Source organism: Vulpes vulpes, chromosome 4 (assembly GCF_048418805.1).
Source record: "Vulpes vulpes isolate BD-2025 chromosome 4, VulVul3, whole genome shotgun sequence".
NCBI lineage: Eukaryota > Metazoa > Chordata > Mammalia > Carnivora > Canidae > Vulpes > Vulpes vulpes.
In genome coordinates this window covers 58801826-58814927 of record NC_132783.1, presented here as the reverse complement: position 1 = coordinate 58814927, position 13102 = coordinate 58801826, and the positions used below count along the sequence as shown (strand labels likewise).

Genomic DNA, 13102 nt, shown 5'->3' with positions numbered 1-13102 from the left:
AGTTGAGGTCATATTATTATTCTTTTATCATCAAATTCCAAACAGATGGTTCTTACAGTATAACTTCATGAAGCTACTGAAGTCAAAGAATACAGCATACTCTTACCAATGATGACCTTTGATGACAAACCTCCTATTCTATCAGGTGATGGTAAAACTCCTCCAATCTACAAATGGAAAAGTAAAGCCCACTGGATCATCTTCATTTACAGATTTTACAATGTTATTAGTGAGAAACCACTTATAATAAAATATCTCCAAAGTTAAGATAATATTTTCTGGGGCTGGAAAGGACTTGCCTGTTATGAATTAGAAGGATTTTGCACAACCTATTGTAATAGGAGGCAGCTGTAGCTCAAGGACTCTGGAGCCAAATGACCATGCCCTTGAATCCCGGCTCTGCCACCTATCAGTTGTGTGAGCTTGGTTGTTAAGCTCTCTCTCTCTGCCTCAGTTTCTTCATTAGTCAAATGGGAATAATAATGGTACTTATTCAGAGGGTTTTTATGACAGTTGGAAATACATTGAAAGAACCGATAACTGCCTAGCATTTGATGGCTTTTTAATAAAATGTTAACTATATTCCACTGCAAGTGATGTTCGGGATCTTCAGCTATGGTTTTTTTTTTTTTTTTTTTTTTGTAATTTATCAGGAAATGAGCTCCCTGCCAAAGCAATTTTTCTTTCTGCTCTCAGGGCCAGCTGGAATGCAACAGGAAAGATTAACGAGTCACCCACTAAGAACTGGGATTGTCACAATGTCTATGAACCAAGAGCATCCTTGATTTTTTTTTTTTAACCTTCTGGGAATCTTAAGTTATTTTCCAGTCAGTCGTGTCATGGGTAAATGTGAAAGGCTTGTGTTATTTTGTAATTCAGTTACAATTATAAGGGGGTAATAACAAGGACTACTTGTTTTGTTTTGTTAAATGTTTACAGGCTCTCAGATATAAATCTGCAATACAACCAGCTCATTACGCTGACGGTAAAAATTTTGCTTTCACTGAATCCTAAGTTTGGGAAAACATAATTTGAGTGACCTGGTGTCACCCTAAAATATATGACTTTCTTTAATTGGATGAAAACAATATCGTTCAATCAATGAGGTCGATTTTGCCCCAGAATAATTTTCATGAGCACTGGCAAGAGATAATTATTAATTAGTAAAAGATTTCTGTGAAATATTACCATCTCCAAAAGAACATGATGATTTCTAACTAGAAGTCATGGTGACTGGTTTTTCCCCAGTGCTCTCTTGATTTCTAAAAGCAGTTACCATCATTCAATTGACAGATCACTACAGGGATCTTCTCATGCTAGTGGCTCAAAGGACTCTTTCTCTCAAAAACGGATGATAGACACTGTCCCCACACCATTTATGGAATAATCCCAGAAAGAAGTCCCTTCTAGCAGTATTTCAATTTGATGTCTTCTTAGAATTTCTAAGCCAAAATCCTCCCCAGAGTCCATTTATATCTTTAACAATATTTTAAAATGTTGCCCATGTGGCAGATTTATTGCCAACCCACTAGTCATTTCTCCTCTTTTTCTTAGCCAACAATGTCTAGTTTTATTCAGGACTGTAATGCGTTCAGCCTTGACTGGTGTAAGTCCCTACTGGTCTAAGCCAATCATAGCTATCTGGTTTCTGTGATGAATATCTTTCCAGACCCCTTGAACCTGGCCAGTGAGAGTCAAGGGGAAGTCTACTTGCTGAATAGCAAATGAGAAGGGTTTGCATCCCTGATCACGGAAAGCATCTTTTCCTCCACTCTTCTCCTTTCCCACTTGGATGCTATTTTGAAAATATGAAACCTAGTGCCATGTTAGTTATAATATAACCATGAGACAACAAACACGAGGATCCAAAGATAATATACTGAGGATGGTAGAGTAGAAGATGGAAAGAACTGAGTCCTTGATAGCATCATTGAGACACTGCACCAAATTTCCAGTATTACCAGCCATCAAAATTCCTGTACTGTGAATCAGTTTAGCCTTTTTTGCATTATTACTGTAGTTTGGTAAAGCACTAGAATCCATTCGCCTTTCTTCCCTTATAACTGAGCAAATGGCTGCTCAACTACACTATAATTAGCAGCCTCCCTTTCAAGTAAGTATGGCCTTATAGGTCTTTCCAGTGGAATGTGAGTGAAGAGTGTTCCTATGATAATAGTATAGTATCATATATGATAATAGCATTGTATCATATAGAAAAAGGTCTTTATCTTCTAGAGACACATACTGAAGCATTTAGGGATTAACTATCATAATGTCTAAAATTTACTTTTAAACACTTCATCATTGAGGTGATGAAAAGGTTTTGGAGGGAGCACCTGGTTTGCTCAGTCGGTGGAGCATGCGACTCTTGATCACAGGGTTGTGGGTTTGAGCCCCACAGTGAGTGGAAAGATTGCTTAAAATAAAATCTTAAAAAAACGAAAAGAAAAAGTTTTGGAAATAGAGTGATAATGATTGTACAACTTTGTGAATGTAGTTAATGCCACTGAATTGTATACTTAAAAATGGTTAAAATGGCAAAATTTATGTTATATATATTTCACCATAGTAAAAAAATAGCACATCATAAAAATGAAACCCATTAGGATGTCTATTATCAAAAAACCCCACAAAAATCCCAGAAAATAACAAGTGTTGGCAAAAAAGTAGAGAAATCGGAACCTGTGTATGCAGTTACTGGGAATAGAAAGCAGAGCAGCTGCTGTGGAAAACAGTGTGGAGGGTTCTGAAAACATTAAACCAGATATTAACATATGATCTGGTAATTCCATTTCTGGTTATAAAGCCATAAGGATTGAAGGCAGAGACTTGATGAGATACTTGCACATCCATGTTCACAGCAGCATTTTTCACAATAGCCAAAGGGTGGAAGAAACCTAAATGCCCATCAGTGGGGAAATGGATAAACAGAATGTGGCACATACATACGTACAATAGAATATTAATGAGCCTTAAAGAGAAAGGAAATTTTGACCAACGCAACAACATGGTTGACCCGCGAGGACACCACATTAAATAAAATAATCCCGTGACAGAAGGACAGATAGTGTATGACTGCAGTTTTGGGGTAATCGGTAGCCAAAATCACAGAGACAGAAAGTAGGATAGGTTGCCAGGGGCTGGGGAGCAAGAGGGAATGAGGAGTTCATGTTTAATGGGGACAGAGTTTCAGTTTTGCAAGACAGGAGAGTTCTGGAGATGGGTGGTGGTGATGGTTGCACAACAGTGTGAATGTACTTAATGCCCCCGAATTACACCCTACAATTGGTTGGAATGGTAAATTTTACGTTAGGATGTTTTACCAAAATTAAAAAAAAATAAATGTAGGGAAAATGTCTTGCAAAAATCTGGTCCGTGTCAACCAAGTTCCTTGATTCTTTAAAAAGAAAGAAAGAAAACAAAACTGTCACCTGATATGTCTGCCTTGGAAAGCAGATCACATTCCGATTGTGCTTATAACTTTACAAGAAATGATGGAAAAGAGCCTGCATATTAATATGAATTAGCTTTTCTTGTTCTTAGTATGAATTGTAAGAAAGAGACTAGCCTCAGGCAGAACGGACTGTTTGCAAAGAGACAGATGCAAAAGAAAGCGAAGAGTTTAGAAATGTGGGACCTGGAAGGGTTGGCAAAGCCAGTGGCTTCTATACCTCAAATTGCATGAGGAAGGGGATGAGAAAAAAAGCATGTTGCCCTCCTTCCAAAGTTTTTTGTTTCAGGGGCCCCAGTACAGCTGCCATTAAGTTGAGAGAGGAAAGCATGGGAGCAAAGGAATAAAGCAGGCTTGAGAGCCACGACTTGGAAAGAACTTTGGGAGAGACTGCTGGTATGTGAACTGCCTGGAAATTCACAGATCAGAAGCCAGTGGAGTTTCTGAGGGAATTGTGGTTTCTGTGAAGGTACTGCAGCCAAGCCAGTGAAACCTTGTGACCGCTGTACTCTCAGACTTCCAAATTTGCACCAGCAGGCAATGCACTGCAAAAGCTGTACAGCCACCAAGGAGGGCATATCACAACACCCACTTCAGTTTGGCTAAAGACGCCCCCCCAAGATGCCCCCCAAGGTCCTCCTGAAGAGCAGAATCAGAGTTCCATCTGGGAACCTCCTCCTCTGCCAGGGCAAGGAGCCTTCCCATGGCTTCCTCCAGGATTCTAGCATGGCTATGGGCCAGGGGCTGCTGTATGCATTTCCTTCTCCTCTTTTTTTGAATGTCAATTTTTAAAAAAGATTTTATTTATTTATTCATGAGAGACACCAAGAGAGAGAGAGAGGCAGAGACACAGGCAGAGAGAGAAGCAGGCTCCATGCAGGGAGCCCGATGTGGGACTTGATCCCGGGACTCCAGGACCACGCCCCGGGCCAAAGGCAGGCGCTAAACCATTGAGCCACCCAGGGATCCCCTGAATGTCAATTTTAATTGTGGTTTTCCACCCCTTGCCCTACCGTTGTACATTGAATGTGAATATAAGTGTAGAGGGGAGATCACTGGCCTTTCAGTTCCCAGGTTGCCAGACCATTCAGAGCCACACCCAAACCTGATGGAAAGGACTGTGCGTTACCCAGAGACCGCAGACTTTCTTTCAGGTGGTGCACTAATGGGTTCTGTTTGTCTCCCTTGGGGTGGAGAGAGAGTGTTCTACATGTTGGAAATAGGGTGCTCAATGATATTTGGTAGTCAGAGGGACCGACTGTGACCAGACTATTAGCTGTCTATGAAGATCCATTCTCCCCTTCTTCTATGTTCAAAGAATAGCTAGACCTTAGACCGTCCAAACCCTTGTGCGCTATGAAGTCACCACATGACTAAATTCCTGCCAATGGGATCTTCCCGGCCCACCATCCACACCTCTCAAACACTCATTTCCTATGGGCTGAGATGGTGATGAGAGGAAGCAAGAAGGTGTGGCCTGGCTAAGCATGGCCTGGTTGTCAGGAACCTCTCCTCCTCCAGTGATATGGGGCCATCACCCTGGACTGTTACATGAGAAAAAAGATAAACTTCATTTTTAAGCCATAATACTGCTGGGTTTCTTGTTACAATAACGGGATCTTTTATTCTAGCTGACATTCAGATACTCCAAGTATATTCACATACTCCATTGATAGGCCAAATATCGTATCCAATACCTCACTCACATTATTCCACATAAAAACGACAAGTCACTCTGTCCACGAGCTACTGGAAAGGTACATGGATTCTTAGGCAAGAATAATTTAACAGAATTCTACCCTGGTGAATCAGATGTTCAAGCAAATAGGTGGTTTCTCAAAGTATGTGGAAGCATTAAGGCTGGGGAATGGCTTCCTTACTTAGCAGCGACTAATCTTTCATCTATAGTTTTTATAAAGGTTTTGTAAATACACACGCATACCTTCCCCCCTAAGGAGCTAGCTGCATTTTATAAATCTGGAATCAAATGAATACTCTCGGTATCCTGGGAGGCATAAAAAAGGCTAGGTAACATTGCTAATTTTATTTTATAGATGACAATGAAGCGTTTACTCTCGACATGCCTGATTCAGCAGCTCTAAAGAATCTTTTCTAGATCTTCCGCCATATGCAATTACCTCATATGCCTTCCTATCCCTAAGGCAAAAACCACACAACAACAACTCTCTATAGCAGTGTGACCACAGCTAATTGGAAATGAAATCCTCGTGCCTAAAAGTCCGTAGCCTACAGCTTTAAAAGGATATCACGGCAACCTTTTCTGACCCATAGTCCCAGCTCCAAGTGCCAAAACAAACTATGACGCTCATGACGCTGACTCTCCCTTCCTACACTCTGACACCAGCAAGTGGTTTAAGGAAGGGAAACAACTAAACATGAAAACAAAACAGAGCAAACAAGAAATCCCCAGGGGACAGATACAGCCGTCCACTAAGTTCAAGAGATGGGGACCCTGGGAAGGAAACTCAGGCAGGATCTTATACGGCTTAGTAGTAGAACGCCCAGCTAAGAAATGCGAGGCTACCGCACATGACCATCAAACCCCAAGCCCTGAATTTGGAGGTCATGGTCCAGCCGACTGGCAGCTGCTTGGTGGGTGCCCTGTAGGCGATGGTCCTCTCTCCGTTAGAGTGGGAATGCAGACCATAGCCAAACTGTGAACACAGCCTGGATCCAGAGTCTCGAGTTTCAAGTTCAGGCTCTGCCACTTAGTTTCGGGGTGATGTACAAATTGCTTAATCTCCCTAAACCTTAATTTTCTCATCTATAGAATGGGACCATAATAGTACCTATTTCCTAAGGCTGCCACAAGGATTAAGGGAGCTGATACATACAGGGCTCTTTGATAAGCATATGGCAAGCACTCAATAATTAGAAGTCTATTATTATAAGCAGCTGTCTTTTTTTTTCAGATTCTATATTTATTTGAAAGAGTGAGCAAGAGGGAGAGAGAGAGCAAGAGTGAGCACACAAGATGGGGAAGAGGCAGAGGGAGAGGGAGAAGCAGGCTCCCCGATGAGTAGGGAGCCCCATATGGGGCTTGATCCCAGGACCCCAGGATCATAACTCAAGCCAAAGACTCAACCGACTAAGCCACCCAGGCGCCCCTATAAGTAGCTGTCTTAATCTCACTGATGGCCTACTCATTTGTGATCCAAGAGGAACAAGTAGAATTACAGGTTTGTTCCACCTTAATGGGGATTACTTAGGAATTCCATGAGGAACTCCAAAGAGAACGTAGGATAGGCTTTTAACGTTCTGTTGGTGAAGCAGAGTATGACCTTGTACAAAAATCCTCCAAACATTCTCTTAGAAATTATACTGATGACTGCTTTGGAAAGACAAAAAGCACATGAAAGATATGGGACCAGAGGTTGCTTTGCAGGGTTCAGACTGGTGCCAGGAGATGCCTGGGTGGCTCAGCGGTTTAGCGCCTGCCTTCAGCCGCGATCCTGGAGTCCCGGGATCGAGTCCTGTATTGGGCTCCCTCCATGGAGCCTGCTTCTCTCTCTCTCTGTGTCTCTCATGAATAAATAAATAAAATCTTAAAAAAAAAAAAAGACTGGGGCCAAGAAGGTCATACATCATTTTGCATCCTTCCCATGCCAGAAGAATGAATCTGAGTTGTTACTCAGAACCCAAACTCCCCCAAACACTCAGAATGACTACATCACCAGAAGGAAAACCATGGAAACCAAGGAATTGTAAAAACGTAGTTAACTGCCTGATGCCTGTTCTTCCGCAGCTGATCTGCTCTCCACGCACCTTATGCAAGGTGACCTACTACAGTTTCTCCTTTTGTACAGTTCCCTGTCCAGAAAACTCCACCTGGACCTCATAAATTATCAACCTTCTTGGTCTTCCTCAACCCCTTATACCCAGAGATGAGGGCACTTCATGTTCATCGTAAGCATAACAAGGCTCCAGGGCATAAACAAGTGTGTGTTTCAGGATTAGGGGCGAAATTAGGAAAATCACCAATCAAGGTGCCTCACAGTTAACCAATGAAATGAAGCATGTGGAGCTGTAGCACGACCCAACAAGGACTTGCAAGTGTGCCACTAAGAGGACTGGCATGTTTTGCAACTCTCCAAAGCAGTGGCTGGCGTGCCCTGTGGTGGCTCTCTAGTGTCCCATCAGCCGACCAATGACCAACAATACCATGGCTTTGATCTTGAGTTACTGGATCAGGACAGTGCTCTCCCACTGTCCCTTTCACTGCTCAAATGCCATCTCCGTTCTGTGGCCCATCCCTACCTCCCTGTGAAGACCGAAGCCCTCCTCCTCTCCCAGGAAAGCAGGAAGGGAGAGAAAGGATGGGGATGGGGAATCACCCCTTTAACACAATCACAGTCTTTCCCTAGTTCCTCCCTCTGTCCATTCAGCCAACAGGCGTGGGCTGGGGGGTGGGGGGTGGAGTGGGGGGGAAACCACCTGAGCCCTGAGCTGACAGTCTCTCCCCCGCTGTGGCCTGGCTGCCTGGCTGCAGGACAGCGAACGTTGAATATTGTTCCATCTTGCAGGACCTGCCCCTTGCCTCTGCTACTTCTCCCTCCCAGCTCTGCTACCTGTAATTCACCTCTACTAGCTCTGTAGTCCTTGGTCCCCTGGCCAAGGACGGACTGGGAAAACCATTAGAACCATTAGAATTCTGAGTGTGTCTGAGTAGTGCTGGACAGGGGAGAAGTGGCTTTGATTCTGAGAATGCTGAACAACCTGACAGTAAAGAACGGCAATTTGCCAAACTAGTCTTTTGCTTGATAGAAATATCCTCTCACAAAGCCCATTCACCAAGTCATCTAGAGGCCTATAATATGCTTTTTTGAGTGGAGTTACTAACAAGAAAGGATTTTCCTAAGCAACTAACTAATGTTACTTTAACCCCATCGTGAATACATTTCTATTCTGACTGCTATTGTGAGTTGGCCTCCAAGGTTTGAGCTTTCTGGTGAACGAAGGAAAATACGTGCAAAGCTGAGAGCTGAGGCCGGGGCCACGGGCAGACCTCATGGGGGATGAGCACCTCAACCTCACCTGCTCTGCTCTCTGCCCTCTTCCTACACACTGAAGCCAGGGCCATGTCTTACCCATCTTGGTGCCCTCAAATCACCTGGACTTGGGAATTGCATGCACTTGGAATTAAGAATAGAAAATGGGAAGTGTTTTCCCAGCAATGCCCTACCTGAAACAGCTAACAGCACGTTCCCCCATACATGCACATGTGAGATCTTGTACTAAACGAGCTGTGGGCACTTTTAAAAGTCAAAAGACAAAGAGGTCCTTTTGACCTTGTTCCCCTGAGACTGTAGTCTCTACCTCTCCATTAACGGGGGCTCCATCCCTCCTTTTTAAAGCCTCAGGGTCACCTTGGACACGTCAATTTCTTAATCACTCACATTCAATGTGCCAGGAAATCCTGATCTAAAAATGATTCTGAGAGGTGGCTCAGTTGGTTGAGTGTCTGCCTTGGGCTTAGGTCGTGGTTCCAGGGTCCTGGGATCAAGGCCCATGTTGGGCCCTCTCCTCAGTAGGGAGCCTGGTTCTCCCTCTCCCTCTGTCTGCCTCTTCCTCTGCTTGTGCTCTCTCTGCCAAATAAATAAAAATCTTAAAAAAAAAAAAAAAAAGAATAAAAACGATCCCAAACTTGGCTACTTCTCACCACAGTGGCTAGGGAGAGCCTTTTTTTTTTTTCTTTTCTTTTTTTTTTTTTTTTAAGATTGTATTTATTTATTCATGAGAGACAGAGAGAGGCAGAGACACAGGCAGAGAGAGAAGCAGGCTCCCTGCAGGGAGCCTGATGTGGGACTCGATCCTGGGACTCCAGGATCACACCCTGGGCTGAAGGCAGACGCTCAACTGCTGAGCCACCCAGACATCCCTAGGGAGAGCCTTTTAAAACACAGATCAGATCATGGTATTCCTTGGCTTAACACTCCGCTAAGGGTAAACACACAGGCACTCACCTCAGAGGGTGCTCCCCTGACTTCATCCACTATGTTCCCTCTGGCTCCAGCCACTCTGGCCTCCTTATGGACTTTGCACCTCCCTGCACTGCCCCCCCACAAATATACATGACCATTCCTCCACGAATCTTCATCAAGATGGTACCTTCTTGGAGAGGAATTCCCCCAAAACTGACTTTAAATCATCCTGAACTCCCTGCACAAGTCTGGTTTCTTCTTCTCTATGGCACCTGGTACTATATTTTATCAATTTATTTTATTATCAAACCTTCTTCTTTCACTAAATGTAAGATCTATGAGGGAAGAAATTTTATCTTCTGGTTCCTGTTTTATCCCCAGTGTCTAGAACAAGGCCTGGCCCATTGTAGGGTGCTCAATGAATATCTGGTGAAGAATGAATGAAAGGCGCTATGCTTAGAGATGGGAAATATAAGAATTAAAAGAGTAAAACAAAAGCAGGAACGTTGGCTCCAGGGAACATAAATGTGGACACAAATAACTACGGTGTAAGGAGTAACCTGATTATTGCTATGCATACATTGAAAACAAAGATCTATGTCTACACTACAGTAAGAGTGATTCATTCTGACTATAGGGATTAGGACAGGTGACATTTGAGCTGGCCCTTGGATGATGAATAGAATTGCAACATACTGAGAGGGACTAGAAGGCTATCAGCAGAGAAACTGCCTGAAAAGGGAGTAGAAAATATTTGTGGAGAAAAGTTCGTGGGGCTGCGGGGCTGACGTGAGGGGCATTGGTTAAGGAGATGTGAGGTGGGAGGCAAGGCTGGGGAGGCATCTGCAGCCAAGCTGTATGGAGCCTGATAGCCTCACTTGGGAAGGGGGTTGAAGGGAATACATTCCTGGGTAAGGGGGGAGGATGGGTATCACTTTATTGAGTAATACAGTGAAGACAGTGCTTTGGGAGGATTAAATTCACTAATACTGTTTACAGTATTGTCAGGAAACATAAAGACATGGGAGATAGAGAAAGAGGCAAAGAGGCCACGGGAAGGGCTGTCATGCCCATGTTCTAGTTACACTTGGGGGTTCTCTGGTTGGGAATGGCGAGCTTGCCAGGATGTGCCCTGTCCTTGTTACCTCACCAAAATCCACAACTGACCAAGGTAAGACAATGTGGAGAGACCACAGCATTGAATATTCTTGAAAGGACTGACATAATGGGAGTAAGCTCCAATAAAACAACACAGAATACATTCTGACAATCAGAGGTCAGACAAGCACTCAGAATTGTATTTCCTGATGAGTATTATTATTATTATTTTTTAAAAGATTATTTATTTATTTATTCATGAGAAACACAAAGAGAGAGGCAGAGACACAGGCAGAGGGAGAAGCAGGCTCCCTGCGAGAAGCCCTATACAGAACTTGATCCCAGGACCCCAGGATCACACCCTGAGCCAAAGGCAGATACTCAACCACTGACCTACCCAGGTGTCCCTCCTGATGAGTATTAAATGATAGATTTACAAAGATAAAGAGATGCTTTCCATTGGTTTAGGGTACAAAGAAATTCTGGCATCTTAATGCATAGAATAAAAATGTGTACTGTCTTGACAGGCCATCGGATAGCCAACTGCATGGTCCTGAAGCATTCTATATGATGTTAAAGAATGAGAGGAAAGAGTGTGTTGGGTCGAAATGACCCGCTTTTATTAAAACACAATAGCTAAACCATGACTATAATTCAAAATTAGGTTTCAGGGGGATCCCTGGGTGGCTCAGCGGTTTAGCGCTGCCTTTGGCCCAGGGCCTGATCTTGAAGACTCAGGATCGCGTCCCAGATCGGGCTCCCTGCATGGGGCCTGCTTCTCCCTCTGCCTGTGTCTCTGCCTCTCTCTCTCTCTCTCTCTCTGTGTCTCTCATGAATAAATAAAAGCTTTAAAAAAAAAACAAAATTAGGTTGAAGAAGCTAAGATTTTCTCAGAAGTGCCACTTTATTCTTTGATTTTTCTTTTTTAAGGACAGAAAAAAAAAGTGTTTTTTCTTTCTCCAAGACATTCACTGTACATTTAGGTAGGCACTATACATTTTGAAAGAGAGAGAAGTATGTCTTGGGAGCCTTGAATTTCATTTTCTAGGTGTTAATGAATAGTTCATTTCTTTTATTTTTATTTATTTTATTTATTTTTTTAATTAAAGATTTTATTTATTCATGAGAGACACAAGGAGAGAGACAGGAAGAGTCACAGGCAGAGGGAGAAGCAGGCTCCATTCAGGGAGCCTGATGTGGGACTCGATCCCAGGACCCCAGGATCAGGCCCTGGACTGAAGGCAGGCGCCAAACTGCTGAGCCACCCCGGGATCCCCAGTTCATTTCTTTTAAATTGCAAACAAGTTACTTGCAGCTTTCTCTAGTTTCTTCAGAAAAATATCCAAGTGATTGTCTTCTCTATTATATCTTTCCTTATTATTTATATACCCACCTAAAAAAACAAGATTGTATTTACATTCATTCAACAAGTCTTTACTGAGTGCCTCCCTTCCTCAGATACTGCTCTGGGCAGTGAGAGGAGAAGACAGCAATTATGAAGGGGCAAGGGTTCTGCCCCCCAAGGCATCTAGAGAAGACAGACACATGAAATGATTACAAATGCAAATGTAACAATTTTTGTCATACCAGCAAGCTCTACCCAGCCCAAAATAAAGCGTGTGTAATCCCAAATGAGAGAGCTGGGAAGAGATTAAAGGAGGAGGTGACATTTACAATGCTCTTGAAGGAATTCGCCAAGCAAACAAGCTTCAAAGGGCATTCTGGGCAGAGGGAGAGCCTGAACAAAGCCACAGAAACACGATTCAGTTTTGAACCTATTTTATCAGTGAGGAGGATTCCAGAACAGTTGCGGTTGCAGTATTGAACTCTGGGGGGTGGGGGTGGGGGCAGTGGGAGCGATTGCAAGGTTCCTGGGGAGAGAGGCACCAGCATCCTGAACCAAAGCAGGAGCTGCTGGGACTATCATGAAACAGACAAACTCAAGAAATATTTTGGGGGCCTGGGGGCAAAAGCAGAAAGAATGCTTGATGCATTTCATTCTAGCAAGGTAACCAAGGTAGGACTTACAGTACACATCTTTCAATAAATAGAAACCCTTTAGTTTGCTTCTACTGAGGGAATTTTTGTATTTGGGGTAAATTCAGTTTGGGCTCGGTAAAGGAGAAAAAGTTATCGCATCGATAGGATCCATAGATTTTGTTCTCGAAGAGAGGTATGTAAATGAAAGTACATCCCGGGGATCCAATCAATACTGAAATTGAGTAATAAAACCAGAAGGGACTATCGCTTCCAAATTATACTTCAGTGATTTTTCTCCATTTGAAATGGCCACAAACCAGAAAACCTAATTAAGATGCAGGGAGAGAAAATGAGACTGCAGATTTACAGGAGATAAAGATTTATGGAAACTCAATGATAATCAGGATAAAGAGGTTAGAACAGCTCGTTAATTAAAGGATAACATTCCATTCTTTGTTTTTAATTGTTCAACAAAGAGAGATACCCAGTTCTCTCTCTCAGGCAGAAAAATGCTTAACAGCTTCTGTTTGTAGTTACAAAGTGACACCCCTGGCTGCCGGTGGATGTCAGTCTGTTTTTCTGCGGCCTCACAAAACAAATCCCTAAACTCTGCTGCAGGGGGGCCACCGAT

At 43.2% G+C, this 13102-nt stretch overlaps 1 protein-coding gene across 3 annotated transcripts in view; it reads right to left on the bottom strand.

Moving 5' to 3' along the window:
• Nucleotides 1–13102, bottom strand: part of TMEM150C (transmembrane protein 150C) — a 74261-nt gene that overhangs the window by 23094 nt on the left and 38065 nt on the right. The gene's annotated exons all lie outside the window — the stretch shown is intronic.